The sequence below is a fragment of the Equus przewalskii genome, chromosome 14 (assembly GCF_037783145.1).
Source record: "Equus przewalskii isolate Varuska chromosome 14, EquPr2, whole genome shotgun sequence".
Taxonomy (NCBI): Eukaryota; Metazoa; Chordata; class Mammalia; order Perissodactyla; family Equidae; genus Equus; species Equus przewalskii.
The window spans coordinates 31,231,165-31,253,855 of record NC_091844.1 but is presented as its reverse complement, the minus strand read 5'-3'; the positions used below and the strand labels follow the sequence as shown (position 1 = coordinate 31,253,855).

The 22,691-nt window shown below is 46.2% G+C and overlaps 1 long non-coding RNA gene across 1 annotated transcript in view; it reads right to left on the bottom strand.

The window, feature by feature from the left end:
- Positions 1 to 4,702: 4,702 nt before the first annotated feature.
- The window catches only part of LOC103547576 (uncharacterized), a 33,074-nt gene continuing 15,085 nt past the window's right edge, over positions 4,703 to 22,691 (bottom strand). Inside the window, exons 2-3 of the long non-coding RNA XR_011526469.1 lie at positions 7,705 to 7,825; positions 4,703 to 5,307 (exon numbers count right to left, since the gene is read on the bottom strand). This is a non-coding gene — a long non-coding RNA (uncharacterized lncRNA). The remainder of the gene's footprint in view (positions 5,308 to 7,704; positions 7,826 to 22,691) is intronic.

Below are 22,691 nucleotides of genomic sequence, written 5' to 3'. Positions count from 1 at the left end.
TCAGGGAGACCCACAGTGGGGAAAAGATGCAAAGACCCAGTATAAAATGGAAGGAGTGAGTTCCCATCCTTCTTGGAGATCCTCTATTCTGAGAACTTATTTGTCCATTTTCAACAATTTCCACCAATAATGTGCTGTTGCTTGTTTTAAGTTCTCTCTGTAAATTCCAGAATGAACCATTCCTCTTCCGTGACTGTAAGAGACCTGGCTGCCCCTCGCCCATGACGGCAACTCCTGGACATGGGCATGGCTCCCTTTCCTGGGTGCGGCCTATGGTCACATTCTCAGGAGTGGGTGACCTGACAGGAAATTCCCCTGGCTTCTGGGTAGTCTCCCCGAAACAAGAACCACCAGGACCACAAAGGCCCCGTGTTTGGCCACCAGAGAGATGGGTGGAGGAACAGCTACATGTCTACAAGGAACAAAAACCCTTTCCATGGGTGCAGTAACCCCAGGGACCTAGGGACACTGCCCAGGTACATGGGAAGAAATTAGATGAAGAATGGGATTCTAAAACATGAATCTGATCATGTCAGTCCCTTGCTACAAAGGATTCTCATTACCCTTAAAAGAAAAGAAAAAATCTTTGTTATCTTTAACAAGACCCTTCAGGATCTGGCGCCTGTCTGTCTCTGCATTCCCATCCCTCAGCACTTCTCAGTGGCTTCTGTTATGTTTGGAAATATGCCATGCCTGTTTCTTCCGAAGGTCCTTCGCACTTGTGCGTGTATATACGCATACACACGCATGTATGTGTCTATATACATATACATATTTTTTTCTTGCTGAACCATTTGAAAGTAAATTGCAGCATTGTAGCATTATTTGATATTTCAGCATTTATTTCCTAAAAACAAGGACATTATCCACCATAATCATAATACCATTACCACACCCAAGGAATTTAACGTGGCTACAACATCTAAACTGTGCATATATGTCTAAAAAAAGAAGTCCTTTATGGCTGGAGCTTTTCCCTGACTCTAGGATCCAATTAGAGTTCGTGCATTGCATCTGATTGTCAGGTCTCTGTGGTTTCCTGTAATCTAGAACAGCCTCACCGCGGCCACCATCACTCACACACACACCTCTTTTGATCTTTCATAACACTGACATTTCAGAGAGTCCAGACCAGTTGCTCGTAGATTGTCCCCAGTTCTGGATTCGTCTGATTGTTTCCTTGTGATTAGACTCGAGTTATGGTTCTCTTCTTTAAAAAAACTGTTAGTTCAGCCTGACAGCCCCTCACGGACAGGGTTCTGAGTGGTGACTGAGCTGGAAACTCAGCAAGTGTGCACCAACTGTGGCCCCGTCTGGCCTCTAGGTGTCCCCTGGGCTCCACAACCCTGACTCTGCTCAGGTCCTGAGCCCTCCTCAGCTGGAACCATAGTGAAGAATTTTCTGGGCCAGCAAGTGCTCTGGAGATCCTGGGACAAGTGTTTGTTGCCTTCTGACAGCAATACTTGAACCCTGGGGCAAACATGTCTTGATGGAGGAAATAGAAATTAGGAAGTAACTCTATGCAGAAGCCCTCATCCCAAGGACCACTGACCCAGAACAAGAAGATGTCCCACTAGGCAGAGAGACTGTTTCCTGCCAGTGCTGCCACTGGGTGTATATCCTTGAGGACTCCACTATGGGACCACAGAACCAGACACATCACACACCTGCAATACCAACCACACCCAGCTGGGATGGGGAGGAACAATGCCTTTACTGTGTGAACCCTGAGAACAGGGGCTGGGACCAAGTCTACTGAGATGCTCTAGGACTCCTCTAAGTGGCATCTTCAAAGCCATTTAGGAATTTGGCCTGGCCTAGTTCAAAACTAAAGAAGTCAAATGAAGACTTCTACTTCTGGCCAAGATGGAGTAACAGAGACCATGTTTACTCTCCCACCTGGGCGAGAAAAGGGCAACATTCAGAAAACAATGGTCTTTAAGACACTGGACCTTAGTCAATGAAGGATGCCATCTCTGAGATGAAGGGAACAGGTGAGATGAGCCCTACGATTGCCCCAGATTATATCCTGAGAGTTTCCACAGCATAGGGAAGAAGAACAGGCAGGGCCAGGCAGACTCCCTGAGTTGAGGAGACAGAACTGATAGTCCAGGGAGACTGAGGCAGCTAGAGAACATAGGACAGAGCGCTCAAGAGGGGAGAGCTGCACAGATACAGAACTCCAGAGATCTGCAGAGGGCCCCCTGGAGTATCCAGCAGAGTACTGATCATGCACGAGTGTGAGGGAAGCATGTGAGGCTGCGGAGAGGACCATTCAAAAAGCTTAGGAGGACCAAAGGCTGGCACTCACAAAAAGCCTAGAATGGTGTCTGTTCCAGCTGGGCAGACTGGAAACATTCATAATTTACCAGGCACCGAGTAGAGTTCTCAGAAGGTATTACCTCAGCTATAGAGGACACCCAGCCTAGACTGGGCACTTCTCTCACAAACCAGAACAGCTGGACCTGAAAGGAGCTCACTGTGACCCAGTGACGTCACTGCACCTCAGGATAAAGTAAAGAAGACTCACAAATATACAAAAATAGCCAGTGTCCAAAAAGGAAAAGTTTATAATGTCTGGCATCTAATCAAAGATTACCAGGCAGGCAGAGAGGCAGGAATACAAGATCCATAATGAGGAGAATAATCAACCCACTGAAATCAACCCAGAATTGATATAGACATTAGAACTAGCAGAGAAGGACATTAAAACAGACATTATAACTATATTTCATATGGTCAAAAAGTCAAGGAGAGGCATGGAAGATTAAAACAAACCAAAAAAGTCCAAAATCAAACTTCTAGAAATGAAAACTATAAAGTCTAAGCTTTCTTAAAAACACACACAAAAAAACCACCAGATGAAATTAACAGATTAGACATCGCAGGAGAAAAGATTAGTAAACTTGAAGGCATAGCAATAGAAGCTATCCCAAATGAAATGAAATACGAAGAGAAAAAAGAATTTGAAAAAATGAAAAGCGCATAAGTGAGCTGCTGGACAACTTTAAGCAGCCAAATGGATTTCCCACGGAGAGAGGGGGCAGAAAAAATTTTGAAGAAAAATAGCCGAGAACTTTTCAAACTTACACAGAACTATAATCTACAGATCCAAGAAGTTCAACAAAGCCCAAGCACAAGAAACATGAAGAATACTTCACCAAGGCACATCATACTCAAATTGCTCAAATTAACATGGTCAATATTATGAAGAGTTTTAAATACATCTTAGCTGAGCTAGACAGTGAAGACCCTTCCAAATGGTCAGGACAGCCAAGGAAGCCTTGAGGGGAAGTTAAAGAGATGATACCAGCATCTATGGAGACATCAGCCAGGCCACTACCAAGCAGCAGCGGCAGTCAGTAGTCAGTGCAGCCAGCCCAGGCCCTGGTAGGGCCAGGGCCCTCACCACTACTGCCACAGCACACCAGACAGTCTAACATGAGCTCACCCACACTCCCAGCCTGTGCCCCAGTTGTACTTTTCTATGAAAAGTCATTCTTTCAGTTCTGTCTACTATTTAGGGATATCCTGTTTTGTACCCAGAGTATATTACTCATTATTACATGCCTCATCTCATCCAAAACAACCTCTCTGAGCTGGACCCATGTAGCCCCCTTGAACAGGAGAAGAAACTGGGGGAAAGAGAGCCATAGTGGTTTGCCCAGGATAACAGATGATATGCAACAGAGCAAGTGTTCAAACCCAGCCTGAATCTGAAATCAATGATTTTCTGGCAAAGGCAGTTGGTGAAGCATAACAAGCCCTTGGCTACAAGCTCCATGAGGTCATGAATCTTCATCTGTTCCACTCTCTGTTGCATCCCAAGTGCTCAGAACAATGTAAGGCACTCAAGTAAATATCTGTTGAATGGATCAGCGGCTCTGAAGTCAAACAACTTTAGTTCAAATCTTGGCTCCACTATCTCCTAGCTTTATGACCTCAGAGCAAGTCTTCTCAGCTGAACAGGGTTGGTAACCAACAGTCCCTACCTCCCAGAGTTGTAGGGATTGACTGTAGAGATCCATAAAAATGACTAGCAGTGTCTATTACAACATTCAATACATGTTTAAAAAACTAAAATAAGTAAATAAAGGAACCTGGGAAGACTCCCTGGCCACCTATGTTGGCTCTATTCTTGTGGGAGAATTTTTCTTTCATAATTTTTTACTTTCTTAAAATGGAGGGTGCATGGGCCCTCTCTTTTCCATGAGGACGCCAAGAGGGAGGCTGACAGTGGGGAAAAGAGGGCTAGGGAAGAGGTGCAGACACCATTGGAAGCTCTGCCCGTCTCTTATTTACCTGCCCCCCAGAATAAGCAGTTTGGGAGAATGGCTGAAGTCAAAGGGCAGTGAATGAGGGCAGGGAGGCAAACAATGCGTGCAGAAGGACATCGATGTCCTCCAGGCACTGCTGCAGCCACCCACGCCATGGTCACACCAGACCACCTGCCTCACTGAACACAGGATTTCCTGGCTTTGGAGGTCTGGTGATGGATACCGAAGGGCAGGCATCTGATCTGGGGTACCAAGCACCTCAAAGGCTCCCCCTGCTCCACATTACCCCTCAGTACCAGCAGCTCGGTGAAGGTGGGGATCTGGATTGGAACCCCAGGGAGGAAGAGCCCAAAAGGGGGCTCCCATCCTTGAGCAAGTGGAGTGTGTTAAGCTGAGTCTTCCAAGAAGCAGATGCTGAGACAATGAAACATGCAATAGGTTTATTAGCAGAAATGCCTGTGGGGGGAAATCTGGAAGGGGCTGGAAGAAGATGGGAGCCATCAGACCACCAATGCAAGTATGACCCCAAGGAAGAAGAGAGGAGAGGAGGTTGGGTGGAAGTGTTCCAGGCTGCTGGTCATCTAAGGAGTGTTTGGTAAGGCCAATGGGAAGTCCTGGAGCCAAAGTGACCCGTCAAAGGATTCTCACATTTCCCCAGCATTCCCTTAGTATCCCGCCATAGTGTCCCCACTGCCCTCTGCCTCTGGCTGGGAGCAGCTGTGGGAACCGTGGCCTCAGCACCAAGGAAGTGATGGGTTTCAGAGCGCAGCAGCTGAGAACCTCGGTCAATTACACCCCCGGAGTTGGAGATCCGACAGCTGCATTTTTGTGGTCGCCACAGGGCAGGTCTAGCAAAGAGTGGAGGTTAAGGGCAGGAAGTGGGAAAGGGGTTCTTGCAGAAATTCCGCAGGGTGTGAAATTTCTCTGAAGGTCGCTGCGAACTTCTCACCAAGCTGGTAGCTCAAATCTTTCTGCCACATCAGGATACCTCCTCTTGGCTCTTGGAGCCTTCACTTGTTTCGGATTCCTGCTGCACACAGCAAAATGAGAAAGAGAAAGAAGAAAATGACCATTCCAGAAAGGACTCATGAGTCATCTCATCTGGCCCCCTGCCTGTGGGGGTCCCTGCAGGCCGAGGCCAGAAAACTGTTGTTATGGTTATGGAGGGGGCAACCCAGGTGTAGGGACTTTGTTTTTATTGAGGTAACATTGGTTTATAACATTACGTAAATTTCAGGTGTACATCATTATATTTCGACTTCTGTGTAGACTACATCGTGTTCACCACCCAAAGTCTAATTGCCATCTGTCACCATATACATATGCCTTTTTACTCTTTTTGTCCTCCCCACTCCCCTCTTCCTCTCTGGTAACCACCAATCTAATTTCTATCTATGTGTTTGTTTGTTGTTGTTGTTGTTGTTTTTATCTTCCACATGAGTGAAATCATATGGTGTTTGTCTTTCTCTGTCTGACTTATTTTGCTTAGCTTAATACCCTCAAAGTCCATTCATGTTGTCACAAATGACAAGATTTCATCTTTTTTATGGCTGAGTAGTATTCCATTTGGTATATATATACATATATACACACACCACGTCTTTATCCATTCATTTGTTGATGGGCACTTAAGTTGTTTCCATCTCTTGGCTACTGTGAATAATGCTGCAGTGAAAATAGGCATGCATATATCTTTTCAAATTAGTGTTTTCATGTTCTTTGGATAAATACTTAGCAGTAGAATAGCTGGATCATATGGTAGTTCTATTCTTAATTTTTTGAGGAATCTCCATACTGTTTGGACCAGTTTGCATTCCCGCCAGCAGTGTATGAGGGTTCCCTTTTCTCCACATCCTCTCCAACACTTATTATTTCTCATCTTTTTAATAATAGTCATTATTAAATGGGCATCAGTGATATCTCATTGTACTTTTGATTTGCATTTCCCTAATAATTAGTGATACTGAACATCTTTTTGTATGCCTGTTGGCCATCTGTATATCTTCTTTGGAAAAATGTCTGTTCAGATCCTTTTTCCCTTTTTTAATCAGGGGAATTTGTTCATTTTTTGTTGTTGAGTTGTATGAGTTCTTTATATATTTTGGAGATTAACCCCTTATAGGATATGATTTTCAAGCATATTCTCCCAATTGTTAGGCTGTCTTTTCTTTTTGTTGATGCTTTCCTTTGCCGTGCAAAAGTTTTTCAGCCGGATGTAGTCCCATTTGTTTATTTTTTCGTTTGTTACCCTTGCCTGAGTAGACATGGTATTCAAAAAGATGCTAAGACCAATGTCAAAGAGTGTACTGCTCATATTTTCTTCGAGGAGTTTTATGGTTTCAGGTCTTACGTTCAAGTCTTTAAGGCATTTTGAGTTGATTTTTGTGTGTGGTGAAAGATAATGGTCTACTTTCATTCTTTTGCATGCGGCTGTCCAGTTTTCCCAACAACTCTTATTGAAGAGTCTCTCCTTTCTCTCTATGGTCTTGGCTCCTTTGTTGAAAATTAGCTGTCCACAGATGTGTGGTTTTATTTCTGGGCTCTCGATTCTGTTCCATTGATCCGAGTGTCTGTTTTTGTGCTGGTACCACAGGTGTCAGGATTATATGTCCCCCCAGGAGACCACAAGCACTTGACAACAGAGCTCATGTCTCCAGATCAGACTCTTCCCACCTACTCCCCAACTAGGGCTCTGCAACTCTGGACAGGGAGAGGACTGACTTCTCAAGATAACCCATAAAAGACCCTTTCCTTCAAATTTACCCTCAGCTGCCGCTAGATCCATCGGGAGGTCAGCAACATCTCCCTTCTCACCATCATCCCTCTCTCGGCACTCTTTCACACTCCTGCCTTCCTCTTCTTCCACGTCCCCAGCTGAACCCAGCACTAGACTGACCGCTGCTAAGATGCTTAAGCACAAGGCCCAAATCCTCCCCAGTGGACTTCCTAGAGCTGCAGGGGGAGACAACTGCCAGAGCGGAGAGGAGCCCAGAAAGGAAAGCTGTGACCATTAGGCATCCTGGGGGAGGACCATGCCTTGGGAGCACTTTGAAGAAGGAGGAGGGAGAAGACGCACCTGACAAGACTCTCCCTCCTGAGTGTAGTCCCTTCCTGGTCCCCTGGGACCTGGCCTGGCCTGCTCTGAGGATTCTCCCATACTAGTTCCCATCCCAAGATTCCCGGAGAAACCAGCAGGACTATTTGCCTGGCGCTCTGTCCTCTCTAAAAGGGTTGGGTGGGGTGCCCACCAGACTAGGAGGTAAGGCACTCACCAGGGTACACAGCAGCCACTGCCAGCTGGATCTGCTCCATCAGGCAGGCACAGCCCGTCCCTGTATCCCCAGTCAGCAGCACCAGGGCAATGCACAGGTAGAATGTGCCCTCTCCATTGGGCAGAATGTCAGCAGAGTCCCCCAGCCCCACTCACCCAGCAACTAGTCCTTCTTCCAGTGAAGCAAGACAGAGGAAGGGCAAAAGCCAGTGGCCAGCAGGATGGGTGACACTGTCTTCTGGAGCACTCTGGCAGGACACAGTCACCTCGGGAGGCACTGGGGGAAGAGAACAGGGAATAAGATATAGGGTGTCTGATCCCAACTCACCTGGGCCCTCCATGCCCCTCTCCTCCTCACTCACAAATTCCACCTCTGCGCCAGCCCCTAGAAGACCACAGAAGCCAGGCCAGGAGACCACCCCTGTAGGGGCTCTGGCTTCACAGTCATTGCCAGGTCTCCACGTCCATCACCCTTGGAGACCTAAATCGGCTTCTAAAACCTAAATCAGACCATGCCACTCCTCTGCTTGAACCACTTCCATAGCTTTCCATCCCTGAGGGGCAAAGTCTACAAAAAGTAGACTCAAGAACCCCACATGACCTGGCAGCTGAGAGCCACCTCTCAGCAGCCCCTGAACCTGGGGCTGGATTAGTGCAGTCGTGAGTGACAAACACTTTAATCTAAACCATCAATAAATGCCTATTTTATGTTCATCATGCTCCAAGTTAAAAGCCATGGAACATGCAATGCACTTTAGAAGGACATGGAGTGCATGTTGGTGACAGATGTCAGAGAAGCAGGACAGTACAGCAGTTAGGACCTGGGCCTGGAGCCAGACAGCCAGAGTTACAGTCCTGGTTTCCCCATGCTGTGTGGCCTTGGGCAAGTTATCTAACCTCCCTGTGCCTCAGTTTCCTCATATATACAACAGGGGCTAAGACAGCATCTACCTCGCAGGAATGTTGTGCGTTAATGAGTTAATTCGAGTTTTGAAATGCTTAGGAAGATGTCTGGCACTTGGTGAGCAGTGGTGGGTATTATTAAATAACTGAGGCACACAGACTTCACCTCCCCAGCTCTATTTGTTTGCATCTGGCCACAAACTTGGCCCCGAGCTGTGACCCACTGCCTCTCCCCACACAAGGACATACCCCAATCCCACCACTCTTTTTGTCATATTCTAGAAAGGAAGCCTTTAGCACTGCTTCTGTAGGACACAGACACCCACAAGCTTGATCTTCCCCCCTCCCTAATTCACACCCAGGCTCAATATTGCACCATCCATCTCTTGGGTTACTTTCAAACACCTGGTCACTAAACAAAGATCATGTCACCGTAGAGTTCACTTCTCACTAATCAAGAGGAAGAACCTGGAATCCCATTCCTGAGCGCCCTGCCACTGTTATTACAATTACACCCTTGCTTCTCCTTCAGTGACCTGTAGATGGCACCATTACCCTCGGCTGGGCACAGAAGGACTGGCCACTGCTCAGAGTAATCTTTTTACTATGTGTGTGAATCTGGTCCCCTCTGAAATTTGTGGGACCGCACGATAGATATAATGGAATCCTGGCCTTCCAGGCATTCCAGACCCCTCAATAAATGTAGCTGGTAATACTAGTAATACCATCCCTATGGCTCTCTCCCTAGGCCAGGACTCATGAGACTTCAGTAAATGTACAAAGTTGCCACATTCTTTAAACAGAGAGAGGCAGGTGATGGCTTCATGGCAGGCAGACAACTGTGGGCCTCGTCCCCAGAGAGCAGACACACACGATCAGTCTTGGTCTTCAGGACCCAGCCAGCATGGAAGTGGCCTCTCTCCCACCAGATTGTGACTGCTAAATACAGCAAGCCCTGGCAAGTTCAGTCCTGAGAGTTCAGACCCTCTAGAAAGGCAGAGTTCCCTGTTATAAGTAGACTCTCACAAACCGGAATCAGGCAGTGGGGGGCTCCACATATCCCCCCACCAAAGATGTTCTTGCCAAGGACACGGTGAAACGACCCTTTTGTTTCATTATGGTCCGAATGTGTGTGCCCCCCAGAATTCATACATTGAAACTCTAACCCCCAATGTGATGGTATTAGGAGGGGGGCCTATAGGAGGTGATTAGGTCACATGGGTGGAGTCCTCATGAATGGGATTACTGCCCTCATAAGAAGAAACATAAGAGAAATGGTTTCCCTCTCTGCCCTGTGAAGATACAACAAAAAGACGGCCGTCGGTAAACCAGGTTTGCCAGAACCTGACCACGCTGGCACCCGTATCTTGGCCTTCCAGCCTCCAGACTGTGAGAGTTACATGTTTGTCGTTTCAGCCTCCCAGTCTGTGGTATTCTGTTACAGCAGCAACTAAGACAGTTTCCAGATTCGACAGGCACTTTCCTCTCTTTGTCTTTTTTTACCTCTTTGCAGCATTCCTTCCCATCCCGCCCCCTGAAGCTCCCCAGGCCCTTGGACTCTGAGGCCCCGCCTGCTCCTGGTTTCTGCCTTGCTCCCCCGCTGCTCCTCCTCAGAACCTCCATGAGTTCCTCTTCTTCCAAGTCTGCCCTGGCACTGCTCTTCCTGTGCGTCTATTCTTGATGCTCTTCCCTGCTCTCCACACAGATTCTCCCTGGGCGGTCTCCTTTCTCCCTCCTCCCTCCCTGACTCTATTTCAGTCTGAACCAGACTCGTGAACCCAGCTGCTGAGGGTCATTTGCTTATCACACAGACTCGTCAAAGGCAGGCTATCCAAACCTGAACCAAACCTCCACACCATCTGCCACAGTTCCCATTCCTCCGGCCACCAAGTCTGACCCTGGCCCTACGTCCCAGGTCACCTAACCCAGAAACTTGAGTATCATCCTTGACACCCATATTGCTTTTCTAGGGCTGCCAGAACAAAGTACCACAAACTGAGGAAGGTGGATTTAGACCCACCCTAAATCCAGAAGGATCTCATCTTGGGATGCCATTCTCTTGCCACCTCACTGACTCCTTCAAGTCTCAGGTTAGACTCCACTTCCTCTGCTCAGATATCGCTGACCCCCAAACCAGGGCAGATTCCCACTGGGGCTCTCCCAGCTCGACAGGCCACCCCCAGCACAGCTGAGCATACCGTCCTACCTGTGTCTTCCTCAAGAGCAGACACGGGGTCATGTTCTCTATGCGGCCTCCGCCCCTAGCTCAGTACCTACCATACAACAATTACAACCACAAAGAACACGTCGTGAGCGCTTCATGTAAGCCAGGGACCCTTTTGAGCAGTTCACCTGCATTAACCCATTTGCTCTTCGCAACAGCCCCGTGAGATGGTTAGCTAGGATTACTCCTACTTTTTAGATGTAGAAACTGAGGTACAGAGAGATTAGGCAACTTATTCAAAGTCACAAATCTATTAAGTGGCAAATCCAGTTTTCCAACACAGGCAGCCTAGCTCCAGAGTCCACTCTTAACCATTACACTATACTCAAATATTTATTGAAATAATTAATTAGTGATTTAGTTAGTTAATTAGTTAGCCAATGTAAAATGGAGCTACCAAGGCCCAGAGAAGTTAGCCAGTTTTTCCCAAGGTCACCTAGTGACGTCAGAACTTTGACTTAAGTCCTCAAACTCCCAGACCTGGGGTTGCTATGAACTTACCAGGAAAGGGCCAGGGGGCCAGGGGGTTCACTGGGCACCTGCAGTTGCAGGATTCCCAGGTGGGTGCCCAAGAATAAAGGGGCACTCTTCCCTTGCTACCCTGACCAGAAGGGCTTATTATAGTCAGAGCGGAAGTCCTCCAGCACAAAAGAAAGACAGCGGACAGTGCGTGCCTCCTGATGCGACGCAAGAGGAGGCACCCAGCACCACTCCTGAGGGTCTACTGTCCAAAAAAGGGAAAAGTCAAGCCTGAATGTGATTAGACCCCAAAATCTAATTGCCAGGGGACAGAGCAACATGGTAAAAGACACCAAAGGGACCACCAAAGTCCAGAGTGGAAAATTCTAAGCACATATGATGTAGTTTTCACACACACACACAGGAAGGTGAACAGTTACAGATTTTAAAAGCCCAACGATGTATCAAAATGCGTGGAGTTTGTTTGGATGCTGACTGAAACAAGCCACTCATAAAAAGACATACGAAATAGTATAGAACATGTGAACAACGACTAGATATTTGGTGATGTTAAGAATTAGCACTGAGGGGGCTGGCCCTGTGGCTGAGTGGTTAAGTTCGCGCGCTCCGCTGCAGACAGCCCAGTGCTTCGTTGGTTCGAATCCTGGGCGCGGACATGGCACTGCTCATCAAACCACGCTGAAGCAGCGTCCCACATGCCACAACTAGAAGGACCCACAACGAAGAATATACAACTGTGTACCTGGGGGCTTTGGGGAGAAAAAGGAAAAAATAAAATCTTTAAAAAAAAAAAAAAGGAAAAAAGAATTAGTACTGACCACAACTAGAATACACAACTATGTACTTCGGGGCTTTGGGGAGAAAAAGAAAAAAAAAGATTGGAACAGACGTTAGCTCAGGTGCCAATCTTAAAAAAAAGAAAGAAAAAGAATTAGTACTAATTTGTAGCTGTAATTATTGTGGTTTTTCTAAAGAGTTCTGCCTTGTTAGAGATACACACTGAAGTATTCACAGTAGAAAATCGCTGGGATTTACTTTAAAACAATTTGAGGGGGAACAATAGGGATGTAGATCAAATAAGATTGGTCAATTGTTGAAGCTGAGTAATAGGTATATGGGGATCTTTATACTATTCTCTCTACTTTTGTATTTGCTTGAGAATGAATAATAAAAGGATCTAAAAAAAAAAAAAAAAAATGGAGTCCCCAGCACAGTGCCCCAAGCAGCCGCACTCAACCAATCAGAGTGGAGATTATGGATCAGCCTTCTCTGCTCAATTCTGGGCTGGAGTGTGGTAATCCTGGGCAGGGGGCTGTGAGCCAGGAAAGAACCCAGGGGTCTTAACGGTGAGCCATTGCGGCAGAGTCAGAAGCCTGATCCTTAGAATCTGGCTATTTTTATAGGATGCATTTTTCTTTCTTTTTCTTCTTTTTTTCTTTTGGTCTTTTTTGTTGTTATTGTTCTGCCTCAATATTTGGTAAAGTTATTTTATGAAAATCCCAACTTCCTTCAGAAGTGATTAAAGAAGCAAGGGAAGCAGGGTTTGTTTACCAGATATTGAGACCTCCACTCCATGCCCAGTCCCCTTCTGCTGGCTCCCAAACTGCTGGCAGCCTGGCCTTTCCCTCCCAGCAGGAGACTGGGAGAAGCTTCTCTGGGGAATCTGGCCAGCCTAGGAGAAATATCTCAAAGATGATGAAATCATAAATCTTTCTGAAGGTATTAAGAGGAGTTTCAGAGAGCTGGCAAAGTTGGAGTTTGAATAATTTCAAAGTACACAGAAAAATAAACAAATGAAAAAGAGAAAACAGTTATTCATTCCCCCCACCCACCAAAAAATAGAGCAGGAAAGGAAAATATACTTTGTGATTCAGCTGTGAATAATGTTTACATACTTATACTAATATTAATACTGAATTGATGTGCCAAATGTTATTTAACGATTTTCGGCATTCGTTTCCATTCCTGCTACGTTCTCCCTTATATCATAGCAGGTGGAAGGCTAGAAACTACATTTCTAGACTTGCATAACGCTTCCGATCTGATTGTGATTTCAGATGTGCCACAGAGATATCATTTCCATCTGTTTGGCCTATGAATAATCTGGAAGTGTGCTGAAATCCCCCACTAGGGATGATGAATTTGTACATTTCTCCCTGTGATGCCATCAGTTTTTGCTTTATCACTAGAAGCTATGTTATTAAGTGCATACATGTTTGGAGTTTTTATATCTTCTTGGTGAAGATATAGATTGATATCTAGAGTCCCTCTCCATCTCTAACGATGCTTTTTGCCTTAAAGGCCCTTTGGTAGCATATTAACAAGGCTACATTGGCTGTTTGTTTGTTGTTTGCCTGATATATATTTTTCTATCTCTTTACTTTCAGTTTTTTTGTACTTTTATGCCTTAGGTGTGCCTGTTTTAAACGATACATAGCTAGGTTTGTTTCTCTTCTGTTTTGAGTTCTTTCTCCAAAATTGTTTTCAGTGTAGGTCATTCCTCAGCATATACTGAGAAAAAATGTTCATTACGCCCTCATATCTGAATGACAACCTGCCTAGATATAAAATTCTAATTTCAAAATTCTTTCTGTTTAATATTTTAGAAGTACTGCTTGATTATTGTTTGCATCCAGTGTTATTATTGAGAAATTTGATGTCAACCTGAGTTGTTTCTTGGGTGGTGATCTGCTCTTACTCTCTGGAAGTTTTTAGAATCTTCTCTTTGTCTTTGATAGTCTTATCTTTCATTATAACATACCTAGGAATGAGTTTTGCCTATTCTACTATTTATCCCATCTGTGGTGTTCTTTATTTCAATTATTGTTTGCATTTAATATTTCCTCTTGCTTCTTTTTTATGAGAGCTTGTTCTCACTTTGTATTACTAATATTTTCCCTTGTCTCCTAAAGTATATTTATCAAGCTTATTTTACATTACTGATCCATCTATTCTAATGCTTCAAAAGATATATATTGCCTCATTTGTTATTTTCTTTTGAGATAATTGTTCTCCTCAGGTGTCTAGTTATTTTGGCCCGTGAGTTCATATTCCTCACAGAATTCCAACTACTCCATCTGATAGTGAGTTTGTGGGAAGGACTGAAGCTCAGACCTTAGTCCATGTCAGCCCTGTGAGCACAAAAAGAAGGTGAGAAGAGCCCAAGGGATGAGCACCAGACCCACAGGTAATCGTGTCTATTTGCTACCATCCCACCAGGCAACTTCTCAAGTCAAGGCTTCAACTTCAGACCCCACAGAGAAGCAGCATTGGGGGGAGGTGGTCTCCCTGGATTATGACCTACCAGCCCTGGGGAAGTGGAGGAGGAATATAGGGGATAAATGCAGGAGGCCAGTCAGTCCCCAAGGATTTTCCCAATTACCCCAGCAAGGCCTGTGCTCTGTCCTAACAGTACCCCATGGATACCCCACAAAGCCCTATGGGCCATTTTCACAGACTGAAGGAGGACACAATGGTTGTCCCAAAGCAATGTGGTGGGAGCGGGGCAAATCAAAATTAAAATAACAGTCTACCCAACGTTAAACTGACAGCTCCACCTCTTTGCAGCTTTTTAATGGCAGGGTTGTTGAGTGTAGCTCGAGGCACATTTCAAAAACCACAGGGTCCTGTTCTTGGCTTCAGTGGAAATGCTTCCAGTGTCCCCTAGCAAGCCCAAGGACGTGCTCCACACACTGAAACGGAACCATCTTCAAAATATAAGTGAAAAAGCAGGGTACAGAACACTGTCACATGCTGCCATTTGTGTAAAGAGGGTGACATGTGTGGGTGCATGTGCATTTGCTTGTATGTGTACACGACACTCCTGGAAAGTTTCACAAGGAACTAACACTATGGAATGCCTCTGAGCACTAGGGACTGGGGTAGGAAATTTAAGCTGTTACGCTTTCTTGTAACTCTTGTTTTTTAAACCATATGATTTTTAAAATTAATAAATATCTCAAACACACACACACACACACACACAATGTCTTACCTTCAGGTTCCAGGAGCCTCTCCCAGCCTGTGACCCTAATGTCTTGATGGGTACAACATTGCCCATGTCGTTCCAGCCTGTTGAATCATCCCCATTTTTCACAATCCATCAAAAATGCCACTTCCTTCATTAAGCCTTCTCTGAACACCACAATGAGAAGGTCCTCTCTCCTCTGAACTCTCGGCCCACTTTGGGGGCAACTATTTTAAGGTCCTCATCACCTTCTACCCCATAATTTAGTTATCTGCATTATGTGTCATATCTCCACTGCCTTGAACAAGGGTACTTTGTGCTGAAATGGGCCCAGTTTCTAAAACACCACAAATTCCCAGTAGCATCCTCCAGGACCATTTTAGATGATTCTCACTCAAACAAGACACACATTTGCCCTTATGAATGTCCCCTGGTAGCCATTGTCCTGGTCAGAGGTCCACCGACATCCTGGGCCAGTAACGTGAGGAGCACCAGGATCCCACATTCAGACAGATGAAATAAAGCCACAGTCCATTTCCTCCAATTTTGCACATAAGACAAAACTGAGCCACAGAAACCAACAGTCCAAAGTAGCCAGATTTAGGAATGAGAGCAGCAGCCTCTGACTCCCTTCTGTGACTGCTCTCCTGGAGAAGAGTTCTCAGCCAAGGATGTCCTCTCTTAGCAGAAGAGGGGGCTGGGAAAGGCCTGTCATCCTCCTGAGCATTAGGGGCACCCACCTTCCCCTGAAATATTTGGTATTCCTGTTGTCATGTTTCATCTGTTCAGTTAAAGACAATAATTGTCCTCAAGTTGGCAAACACAGTAAAAAACTACCACCCCATGGTCTCGAAGGACCCAGTCTCCCACAGCCTGCCAAGATGTAAGGCAGGAAGTTCAGGAGAGACAGGTGCCGCCTGGAACAGAGCAGATACAGATGTACACATCAGAACCGCCCCCCTACATCTCTGTTCCTGGGGCCCTTCTGCACAAGAAAAGTCGGCCTGGTGGGCTCCTATACCTGCTACCTTGCGTGCTCAGGTGCAATCTCTTGGTGACACCCGACCCTCCTGGTACCATGCTCGTACTTTACACCCACAATTATTCTCCCACGTAGCATCCTTTGTCGTCTGCTCCAATGTCTGTCTCCCCCAGCAGACTCTCAAAATGGCCTCCAATCACTGAGAGGAGGACGGTGACATCAGGCCACAGGGCAGCCTCGGGTGGGGGCTGCCATTGTTCAGTACATCCAGGTGGGTGTTTTCATCATCCCTGTACCCTCAGTACTCAGGATGTACTTCCGGAAGAAATATAGGACGCCCCCTTGCCCCGGCCACAGCCCTCTGGGCTCCCGGTCCTAAGGGGGCCTCGGTTCCGCCCCTTCCCGTCCATCCAGGGTTAGGGACAGCGGACCCCTGCACTGGGAGCAGACAGGTAAACCAGAGAAGTAAGACACGCGAGCGGCATCTGGCGCCTGGCCTCGGCTGAGACATCCGCCCCGACCTCCACCCCCACCCGGGATCCTGGGCGGGAAGGGGAGGCGTGGGCAACCGAGAGAGCGGGCGCCCCTCGCCCAGGGCGCATGCGCAGGGAAGTAGGCTCTGGGCGAAACCCCTCGTCTCCGTAAGTTCGCGACCAGCAGGGGGCAGCACGAGGCCGCTTCCCTGGAGGCGGCCAGCACGCTAGCGGCGTCGCTGCAGGAGCGCGGGCTGCCCCCGGACTGAGGGCAGCGGGAGAAGGAGAGAGGGCGTCCAGCCTCCGGGTGGTTAGCGGAAAGACGGGGACGGGGCATTAGTGCGCATGCCTGGCGCACGTCCTGCGGTCCCCGACACCCAGGACAGCGTAGTTACATGCTCAGTCCATGGGCGTTACGGTACGGCAAGGGGTGGAGGAAACAGGCTTTGCCCTGAGACTTAAAGAATTTCAGTCTCACCTTTACCGTGTCACTTTGGGCAAGTTATCTAACCTGTCTGGGCCTTGGCTTCCCCTCTGTTAAATGAGGGTAGTAGGGCCCATCTCATTGAGTCATTATGGAGCTCATAGGCACACAAGTAAATGCTTAGTAAGTGTTAGTCCTTATCAGCACTTTTCTTTATATATATATTTGTTGTTGTTGTTGCGGTAACATTGGTTTATAACATTATATAAATTTCAGGTGAACATCATTATATTTCGATTCCTGTGTAGATTACATCATGCTCACCACCCAAAGGCTAATTATAATCCATCACCACATACATGTGCCTAACCACCCTTTTCACGCTCTGCCCCTCCACCCCCTACTTCCCTTCTGGTACCAGCAATCCAGTCTCTGTCTCTATGTGATTTTTTGTTGTTGTTTTTATCCTCTACTTATGAGTGAGATCATACGATACTTGACCTTCTCCCTCTGACTTATTTCACTTAGCATAATACCCTCAAGGTCCATCCACGTTGTCAAATGGCCAGGTTTCATCGTTTCTTATGGCTGAGTAGTATTCTATTGTGTATATATACTATGCCTTCTTTATCCATTTGTCCCCTAATGGGCACTTAGGTTGCTTCCAAGTCTTGGCTATTGTGAATAAAGCTGCGATGAACATAGGGGTGCATACATCTTTACACGTTCATGTTTTCATGTTCTTTGGATAAATACCCAGCAGTGGAATAGCTGGATCATATGGTAGATCTATTCTTAATTTGTTGAGGAATCTCCATACTGTTTTCCATAGTGGCTGCACCAGTTTGCACTCCCACTGGCAGTGTATGAGAGTTCCCTTCCCTCCACATCCTCTCCAACACTTGTTTTTTCCTGTCTTGTTCATTATAGCCATTCTGATTGGAGTGAGGTGATACCTCATTGTAGTTTTGATTTGCATTTCCCTGATAGTTAATGATGTTGAACATCTTTTCACGTGCCTGTTGGCCATCCGTATATCTTCTTTGGAGAAATCTCTGTTCAGATCTTTTGCCCATTTTTTAATTGGGTTGTTGGTTTTTTTGTTGTTGAGACATATGAGTTCTTTGTATATTTTGGATATTAACCCCTTATCTGGTATATGGTTTGCAAATATCTTCTCCCAATTGTTAGATTGTCTTTTCGTTTTATTGATAGTTTCCTTTGCTGTGCAGAAGCTGTTTAGTTTGATGTAGTCCCATTTGTTTATTTTTTCTATTGTTTCCGTTGCCCAGTCAGACATGGTACTTGAAAATATTCAGCACTTTTCTTATTGCATCATAATTGCCTGTCTGTGCATGTCTCTCCTCCCCCCGCCCCACCCTGACCCACCTCAGGGGCTCACATTATGAGCTCCCCTGGGTAGACAACTCAGAGTCAGTCATCTTGGCATTACCAGGGCCCAACACCAGCCCTGATAAAAATAACTGTCAGGAAGCCAGTGAGAAGCCAAAGAGCTGAGTTGGGATGAGGTTATGGGGATTCCATGCAGAGCCTCACAGAGTCCCCACTCAGATCTCAGTCCAAATCAGACACTCAGACCCTCAGATGCCAGCCCCGTGGAGCCCAAAGGCTTTGCTCTGTCCGGGCAGCCTGGCCTTCCTGCTGTGTGAAGGATGCACTGTCCTCTCCCATAGCCCCTGTGGTCCATCCAGCTCACCTTGGGTGTTTAGTCCCCCTAAGAGTGCTCTGCCTGTGCCTGGGTCTCCACCCACTTCTGTTTCCAGCTCTGCCTAACTCTGCCTGTGCTGGGAGGTGTCAATGAGGCTGTGGACCCTGAAGGAGGAAGAGGGAACACCATCTCTTTATAGCTCCTTCATCAAATGCCAGATGTTGGTATATATGATTAGCCCTCCTCAACTCTCTTCCAAAGAAAGCTGGTTGGAAGCTCAGCCCAGTTGCTTCACCTGCAGCCTGTGGAAATTCTACTCTTTTGATCACTGTATGGTCCCACTCAGGCCCAGCCCAAAGAGGCATGGGGCGGGGGGGGGGGGGTCTCCCCAGAGAGCCTGGGCTGCCCTCCCTGAGGGACTGCTGGGGAGGGAAACATGTCCTCTTCAGGAAGAGAGGGCTGGTGAGAGAGAGGTCCTGGGGCCCCTCCCCTGGACAGTTCCATGTGGCTGGCCATGAGGCCAGGGAGCCTTGGGCACTGCCTTCTCCTTCATGCCTCAGAGGCAGTCCACCTCTGACCCATGCAGCACCTCTGTGAAAATTAGCTCAGGCTCGTTTTCAGTTCCCATGTACCCTCTGGGCCGGGTGACCTTTATAGTGCACAGACTGCCCAACTGTACATGGCAGAAAACTGCATCCTGCCATGCTTCATGGAGAGTGGAAACTCAGACTGTGTATAAGTCAGTGATTAGGCAGATGTCCACTTGTCCACCTCCACACTCTGGGGCCATGGGGGGAGGGGGTAGAGGGGAAGGAAGTCACTGTTTGTATGAGAACATAACACATCTTACTCCCATCAGTGGAGCCACAACTCCCTGTGGCTTTCTTCAGAGCCTCTGACTCTAGACCTGATGGAGTCTACAGGGCAGTTTCAAGAAGCTTGTGGCCGCCTCCCCTGCTGTCTGGCACATCCTGGCCAAGATGGTTGACTAGTCCCCTGTGCTCAGCTCTGTCTCCTGGAGACCTTCCTCACCACCTAACTCCACCTTCAATGCCTCTTTATATTTCTAAAACCAGGAACGCTTCTCAGCCACACCTTCTTTCTCCCCAAACTCTTGTCCCTGACTAAGTCCCCAGTGTCCACTACAGACTTGAGGACACTGGTACGTGTGACTAAACCCACTGTCTTCAAACATGCACACTAACTTAAAGACACCACTTCTAGGAATTTATCTAAAGAAATTCTGCCATGGTGCAAAGATGTGTGTTCAAGGACAGTGATGGGAGTGTTTGTTTGTGGTTGTAAAAACCCTACAAGTGCCCAGATGCCCATTAATAGGAAAATGCTTAATTCTTTTTGGGTCACCCAAGATGTGGACTTCCATGCAGCTGACAAAAAGATTTTCAAAACATTTGAAATGAAGGGAGAAAGTTGGAGAACAATATGAACAGTCGAATCCATTTAGGTTTTAAGAAAATAGAGGATTAACACGTGGCTAAATGCATAGGAACAGACCTGGGAAAGCCAAAAGGCCAACAAGCACCTGGGAGATGCTCAAGATCATTGGCAATTGAGACATGAAAATTAAATAACAGAATATCCCTTGATGATGAGTAGACTGGCAAAAACTAGAGAGTGGGAAATACCAAGGGGCAAAGGGGACATGTGGATGCAGAAACTCATGTGCCTTGCCGGTGAGTGTGGACTGGAGCAGCCATTCTGGACAGCGAGCTGGCAGTGTTTAAGCAAGTTAGACATTTTCCTGCCATGTGACCCAGAAATGCCACTCCTGCGTGTGGATCCCAAAGGTATTTCCCATAGGTGCTTGAGGAAACTTGTACAAGAACATTCGTTGTGGCATTATTTCAGGTGGCAGAGGCGTTGGAGGCACCTAGGTATCTTTCCGTGGAAGAACAGACAAGAAAACAAGATAGCCGCACACTGCGGAGTGCTACACAGCAGTGGGACCAACAGATTCGATGTGCATGGAGCAAGAAGTGTGGATCTTTAAAAGCATAAGGTTGCTCTTTCTTTCTGAAAATTCCACCCAAAAGCAATTATGTGGGGCCCAGAAAGGCAAGTGTCTGCACAAGGGAGGCTATGTGCCACAGTGACCTGGTGTGGGTGTTGGGATCCAAGTAGGGAGATCTAGTGTCTCAGCACCAGGTGTCACATCCCCACAGGGTGAGAAGGGCCCCTGCATTTGGGCCAGGGGGTGAGTGGAGGCAAGGCAGCAACAGGAAACTGGTTAGACACGTGGGGGATTGATCAAATAGACAGAGTGAGGATGATAGGAGCCAGGTGTCTCACTGTCAGGGAAGGGAGCTACGAATACAGAAAAGAGGAAAACTAGAAAGAGTCCTGTGATGTTGGATTGGAATTGGAGCTATTGGTGTGAATTTATGGGTCTCAATAAATGTAAACATAAATGTGTTATAAGTACATACATATGTTCCCTGGCTCTGTCTGCTGCCAGGGTCTTGTAGCTGTGACCCCCAACAGCAATGGCCATAGCTACGACCCAGATCTTGGCTTCTAAATAACATTATCCACTAAAAGAATCAGAACTCCTTGGGAAAAATGGCTGATTCAAGGGCTAGAGGATGGAAAAGTACAAGGTGAAATTAAAGCATCTTGTGCCAGAAAGTATGGAAATGCTCAAAGAATGAGAGGGACAAGTCAAAAGGAAGCAGAACATTTTGACAAATTGTACCAAGACAATTCAATGGAGAAAGAATAGTCTTTTCAACAAATGGTGCTGGAGTAACTGGATAGCCACAAGCAAAATAATGATGTTGGACCCTCCCCTCACACCATATACAAAAATTAATTCAAAATGAATCAAAGATCTAAATGTAAGAACTAAAATTCACCTCTTAGAAGAAAACATGGGCCTAAATGATCATGACCTTTGATTTAGCAATGGTTTTTTAGATATAATACCAAAAGTATAAGCAACAAAAGAAAAAATAGGTAAAATGGACTTCATCAAAAGTAAACACTTTTCGGGGCCAGCCCCATGACTGAGGGGTTAAGTTCGCCCGCTCCACCTCGGCAGCCCAGGGTTTTGCCAGTTCGAATCCTGGGTGTGGACATGGCACCGCATGTCAGGCCACATTGAGGCGGCGTCCCACATGCCACAACTAGAAGGACCTGCAACTAAGATATACAACTATGTACCAGGGGGATTTGGGAAGATAAAGCAGGGGGAAAAAACATAAACACTTCTGTGCTTCAAAGGACACTATTAGCAAAGCAAAAAGACAACCCAAAGAATGGGAGAAAACATTTTCAAATTATATATCTGATAAGGAACTTATATTTAGAGTATACGACCAACTCTTACAACTCAATAATATAAAGACAAATAACCCAATTTAAAAAATGAGCAAAGGATCTGAATAGACATTTCTCCAAAGATATATACATGGCCAATAAGCACATGAAAAAAATAGCATCATTAGTCATCAGGGAAATGCAAATCAAAACCACAGTGAGAAACCATTACACACCTACTAGGATGGCTATAATCAAAAAGACAGGTAGTAAGTGGACGAGGATATGGAGAAATTGGACCCCTCATACTTTACTGGTGGGAATGTAAAATGGTGCAGCCACTTTGGAAAGCAGTGTGGCAGTTCCTCAGAAAGTTAAACAAGAGTTAGCTGTTTGACCCAGCAATTCCACTCCCAGGTATATACCCAAGAAAAATGAAAACATATACCCACACAAAAACTTTTACAAGAACATTCATGACAGCACTATTCATGATAGCCAAAAAGTGGAGGCAACCGTAATGTCCATCAACTGATGCATGGATAAACAAAATGTGGTATGTCCTTACAATGGAATGCTTTTCAGCATTAAAAAGGAATGATGTGCACATGCTACAACATGGCTAACCCTTGAAAACACTATGCTAAATGAAAGAAGCCAGTCACAAAAGACCATACATGTCATACAATTCCATTTATATGAAGTGTCCAGAATAGGCAGAACTATAGAGACAGAAAGTGAATTA